Genomic DNA, 6,106 nt, shown 5'->3' with positions numbered 1-6,106 from the left:
AAAAAAAACAAAAAAAAAACCAAATCAAGAACTGTAAAAACCTACATTTTGAATTACGTCCTTCACTGTGGCCATGGCTTAATTATTGAAACAATGATAGCGACTTGTCTTTAAAACAAATCCTGGATTCTGACCAAAATTCCTATTCTGGTATTCTAGCTAGTTAGGGAAGCATCTGTAAAAGGTACAAACTTTTTACTTGGTCCTGATTAGTTTCACGTGGGCATTTGTGGGTTCATCCAGTGTAATTTTTTTTTTTTTTTTTTCGAGAATCTGGACTTTTTTGGAGACCTCCAGGTTTTAAATATTGGCTTGAATTTTAAAAACCAGTTTAGGGAAATAGAAAATTAAACTACTGTTATGGTTAACTTTGTGTCAACTTGACAAGGACACAGTGCTCAAATATTTGCATCAACAATCCTCTAGATGTATCTGTAAAGGTGTTTCTTGAATTATGAGTTTACCATTTAAGTCAGTGGACTTGGAGTAAAGCTGACCCTCTTTATAATGTGGCTAAGCTTCTTGAATTAGTTCAAGATCTTAATGAACCAAGACTGACCTCCCCCAAGGAGGAATTCCGCCAGCAACTGCCTTTGCTGGGTCTCCAGCCCGCTGGCATACCCGTATTTCTAACCACCAAGCCTCCAGAATTGGATGACACAATTTTAAATTTTTCTATGTGCATCCTCTTGATCTGTTTGTCTAGAGAATCCTAATACAGAAAGTAAGCAGTTATACACCCTCTGTAACTTATGCACTTACAGCCAGCCTGCTGAAGCCTTCTTTTGGGGTGGCACAATCTGTACTATTACAAGATAGGTAGAGGTTTTTTCTCTCACATATATCCCTCAAATACTTTTCTAGCTATACTTAGCTACCCGTAACTACTGATTCCTAATCTATTTTAACATCCTCTCCAAAAAATTCGAATTTAGGACTTGTGAGACAAGTTTTTATGTAACTTACTAGATCTCAAAAACAATCCAATGAGGTAAGCCTTATCATAATTTCCAAGAAAACCAAAATCATCTAACAAACAAACTTACTCTTGCTTCTCCTTTGAGACAGTGTCGCTCTGTCGCCCAGGCTGGAGTGCAGTGACGCGTTTGCAGCTTACTGCAACCTCCGCCTCCCAGGTTCAAGGGATTCTCCTGCCTCAGCCTCCCGAGTAGCTGGGACTACAGGCATGCGCCACCATGCCCCACTAGTTTTTTTCTATTTTTAGTCAAGAAGGGGTTTCACCATGTTGGCCAGGATGGTCTCAATCTCTTGACCTCGTGATCCACCCGCCTTGGCCTCCCAAAGTGCTGGGATTACAGGCATGAGCCCCCTTGCCGGGCCACTTCAACTTTTTCCAAAGATGAAAAATCTTTATGTTCCACACAAGGAACTCCCTCAATACAGGATACCTGATTTACCACTGAATAATCAAATAACAATGACACACAAGTACAGGAGACATATGAGCAAAGTCATATAAATTAAGGCTGTACCATAATTAAGTAATCAGGTGACTGCTGAAGAGCCTAAAGTGAGGCCCTAGTTGAGAAACAAAAAAATAAAAATGGAAGTTTTTAGCAAATCAGTAGTTGTACCCAAGGGCCATATAAGAAATCTAATGATATAGTGGGGAGTGGCCTACACAGCTATTTTCTTTGATGAAGGGATATAGAACCACTCAGAGCAATTTTTCAAAAATCCAGAAATACACTTTTATGGAAACAGTTTTTTAAATGTTGACTGAAAAACAGAGCATCACCCTTTCACCAAAGTCTGGAGGCCAAAGAGACTACCAGTTTGGAGTCTGTTTTATTGTAGCATTTTAACATCAGTGGTATTCCAACAGAGAGCAGATGAAAATACTCAGTAGTTACTGTCCTACATCTTATACAAAGTGCTAAAATGTAATGACTTTATTACATTTTAAATGGCAAGCAGCATTTCACTACTTATAAAATAAATTCAATTCACATATATAATTACTAATCAGAACTACCTTTTATCCCATTTCTACTAGGCTATATGATAGTGAAAGCACCAGAATAAACTGGGAGTACTTACTATACTACAAATTACATGGTATTATATTCCATTTCAAATATTCTTTTATTCATTCTAATTAAGACTAATACTGGTCACCAGAACACTTACTGAGGCAAACACTTCTGTTTGAAGTAGAGAAACACAAAAAACAAAACAAAACAAACAAACAAAAAGCTCCTAAATACCTGATTATCCAGAACTTCAATTGGAATGAACTAATAGTTTTCCTGATTAATCAATCATAGGAAAAATAATTTACTATATCAAAGTAAAGGGCAAAAGTATTTTTTCCTTCAAGTTAATGACAAAAAAAAAAAATCATAGAAATAAACAAGATTGATTTGTATTTCCCTTTTATTGCATAAATTACCAACAAAATCCTGACCTGGGAATCAAAAATTTAATATAACCTCAGTTTAACACTATTAAATAAGCTAAATCACAGAGTAATACTGGAATGTTACCCAAATTAATAAAGTAGGCAAATGGCCAAGTATTACATTCCCTATTTCAAAAAAGAGACATTAAGCATTCATGTCATAAGTTTATTTATACAAACATATCTAGTATGCCATGAGTTAGAGTTTGATCCATTTCCAGAGGCTGTATCTCTTAAAATGCTCTTCATATCTGCAAATAAAAACAGAAATTAATGGCATTTTAAAAATCTCATTCATTTAACAGAAATCATGTAGTTTCATGAAAATATTTTCTATCAGTTTGAGTAGTACATCAGAAAGCGTTTACAGTATCATGACTTCATTCATACTGATTTGCTTCATCACATGCACCGAAACCTTTTCGCATTGGTAGCTTGGATAAGTTACTCCCCCTCTAAACTATAACAGTCTTTCCGATCATTCCAGTGTTCTATAGTATTACTCTGAGAAACTCTGACGACAATTAAGGTAAATAAATATTTTATCTACTCACAGGAAATCTGCTAACCTTCCAATATGAAGGACTCCTTTGAGCATATATTAACATATCCCCTTGACACAAGGCTTCTCAACCTCAGCACTACTGGTATTTTGCCCCCAAGTTGGAATGATCAAAAATGTCTCACATTGCCAAATGCCCCATTGTGTTGTAAAATCATTCTCATTTAAGAACCACTGCCTTAATGAGGAGAGTATATTCAGAAGCTTGAGTCTCCCAATATGTTTGAGTTGGTGAGGCATAGATTTACAATTGCATAATTATCTGGGACTTATATATCAAGGAACACTAGAAGGGTTTTCTTCATCTTCAGGGATTTTTCACAACTTAAACAAGTATTGTAAGCCAATTTAAAAACTGGGAGCACAGCGACCAGTTTCTGAAAGAAATGGAAACGCCTGGGCAAGAGTCCTCGTCCACCATTATACCAGTTATGAGATCTTGAACAACTTAACATCTTTGTGTCTCAGATGGGGTTACTATCATCCACCTCACAAGCTTGCTAGAGAACATGAGATATCGATGTAAAATATACCTGATAAGCAGCAGTATTCAATAAACACTGGCCATTATTTAAATATTTTTATACAGGTTTACAACTAGTCTCCACCAATGCCACATCTACATATAATCTCAGGAATCAGTCCTACTTAACAATGTATTTGTGTGTGTTCTGGGTGAGGGGGAAGAGGCTACTTAATAAAAAGGCCTGCTTTAAGAAGATTAGAAATTCATGAACTACCTGTTAAATGGACGAACTGAAACATCCTTATGATTTAAGCAGTTGGTGTCTTACTATAAGGAAGGGTGTAGCAAATGCAGATCCAAAGTACAAACACATCTTAACTAGTAACGCCCACTTGTTTTCCACTGAAAATGGCAAATTCTGTTGGAAAAAGAGAGAAAAAGTAATCGAAATAGAACCTCAAATAATCTGCTTAATAATCAAAACACAAGTATACAGGAAATGCTAGTTTTATTTACTTTACATCATCAGGTTACATATGCCATAAATCATAACATCTTTTTAAACATTTATCTTTCAAATCCTATGACCTTCATCACACAACACTAGAAGGTAAGAAACAATCTGGCTTTACCGAGCACTAGGCAATGGTCTTAAGGACTCACAAGTCAAATAGTGAGAAGTTCTTATTTTAGAAAATCGAAAAAACTACTGTCTTAAGTAGTCACATTAGAAGACGACACATGGCAATGTTAAATGCAATACAAAGTTGTTTTTTCTTTTTCTTTTTGAGACTGAGTCCCGCTCTGTCATACAGGCTGGAGTGCAGTGGCGTCATCTCGGCTCACTGCAACCTCCACCTCCCGGGTTCAAGCGATTCTCCTGCCTCAGCCTCCCGAGTAGCAGGGATTACAGGCACACACCACCACCTAATTTTCTTGTACTTTTTAGTAGAGACAGGGTTTCGCCATGTTGGCCAGGCTGGTCTCGAACTCCTTACCTCAGGTGATCCGTCTGCCTCGGCCTCCCGATTACAGGCGTGAGCCACCGCACCCGGCTTTATTTATTTATTTTCTCATTACGAAGCACCTTCTCTGCCCTTTACGACTAGGCCTCGTGTGACCCTCCGAGGTTGTTACTGCTTTGTGGTTTAAGTTATTTACACCTGAGACCAAACCCAGCCTTAACGGAGTTGAAGGGTTAGTACTTTTAATTTAGCCAGCTGGTTACAAAGCCTCTTCCATAACCAGAGGCCCTGATTTCCTCATGATTTTCCAATGACCTTCATTTCGGGTCCGACGACCTCCAGCTCGGCTTTAAGCCACACACCTACCGCCGTGGCCTCCATGAGCCATCCCAGGGCTTTCTGCTGGGCGGGGGAAGGGGCGTCAGGCGGTTGACAGAGGCAGAGCTGCTACGCGCTAGGATGCCCAGCTTCCTCACTAGCCCCTGGGGTAAGTGAAACGCTACTCTGCGTCTCAGCCTAGTTCCTGGCTTTCGTCTCCCTCGCCACAGCCCGGAGGCGGCCTTTCAGGTGCGCGAGTCACAGCAAAGCGCCCCCTCCCCCAACGAAGTCGAGCCCCTTTATACACTAACCTTCCCAGGGCCCTCCTCATAGTGGCTCCTACGGACCACAGAGGTTGTGAACCTCCGGATGCTGTGGCCCAACATAACGCTGCCGGAAGCTCTGCGAAAGGCGTAGAGACCGAGGACAGATGAAATGGCGGAACCTCACCAAGACCTTGTTTTCACGACCTTGTTCCCCCGTGCTCAAGGACCGAAAGGAAACATGGGAAATGGGGGGGAGCCTTGAGGAAACGCAACAAAGCGGAGATCTCAATGGATTGTGGGAATTGTAGTTCAGAACAGTGCGGCGCCTTATCAGCCCCCGAAGGATTGTGGGAAATGTAGTTTCGCGCTAGGGTTAGGTCTAGGATTCCTGGGGGCCTGTTACCGGAAACGATTTTTTTTTTTTTTTTTGAGACAGAGTCGCGCTCTGTTGCCCAGGCTGGAGTGCAGTGGCGCGATCTCGGCTCACTGCAAGCTCCGCCTCCCGGTTTCACACCATTCTCCTGCCTTAGCCTCCCAAGTAGCTGGGACTACAGGCGCCCTCCACTGCGCCTGGCTAATTTTTTGTATTTTTAGTAGAGATGGGGTTTCACCATGTTAGCCAGGATGGTCTCGATCTTCTGACTTCGTGATCCGCCTGCCTCGGCCTCCCAAAGTACTGAGATTACAGGCGTGAGCCACTGCGCTGGTCTGGAAACGATTTTATTGAATCAAGTGAAGCAGTTTCACTCTGTGTTCTCTAGTCTATTGAACGGGACAATAAACCCATTCCCTTTCTTTTTTTTTCTTTTCTTTTTTCTTTTTATTTTAAATAAAGTATATGCTAGGTGTCAATGATTTCAAGGACTTTTGCCAGTGCTGAGAGACATTTAATGATCCTGGCTGAAGAAACAAAGCATAAACACAAGTAACCAAACAACATGCAAAACAAAGGACTTCAGAAAGAAAACTAAAGTGCTAAGGGAATGATCACTAAAGACAAAGGGAATCAAATAGAAGAGAAGGAAGAACAAAGAGCAAGGAAAACTCAAGTCTGGTATGAACACAGCATGTGTGAGGAGTAGAAGAGAAAAGCGGCCTCTGACACCT

The 6,106-nt window shown here is 40.4% G+C and overlaps 1 long non-coding RNA gene across 1 annotated transcript; it reads right to left on the bottom strand.

Annotated features, from left to right (window-relative positions):
- Nucleotides 1-2,381: 2,381 nt before the first annotated feature.
- On the bottom strand, nt 2,382-5,248 carry LOC105513378. Its single transcript, XR_001002010.1, has 3 exons — nt 5,045-5,248; nt 3,725-3,868; nt 2,382-2,673 (listed from the first exon to the last, which is right to left on the bottom strand). It is a non-coding gene; the product is annotated as an uncharacterized LOC105513378 (long non-coding RNA).
- Nucleotides 5,249-6,106: the final 858 nt, after the last annotated feature.

The sequence above is a fragment of the Colobus angolensis genome, unplaced genomic scaffold (assembly GCF_000951035.1).
Source record: "Colobus angolensis palliatus isolate OR3802 unplaced genomic scaffold, Cang.pa_1.0 Scaffold23, whole genome shotgun sequence".
NCBI classification, from domain to species: Eukaryota; Metazoa; Chordata; class Mammalia; order Primates; family Cercopithecidae; genus Colobus; species Colobus angolensis.
Note: the sequence above shows the minus strand (reverse complement) of the source record. Positions and strands in the feature narration are given on the sequence as shown.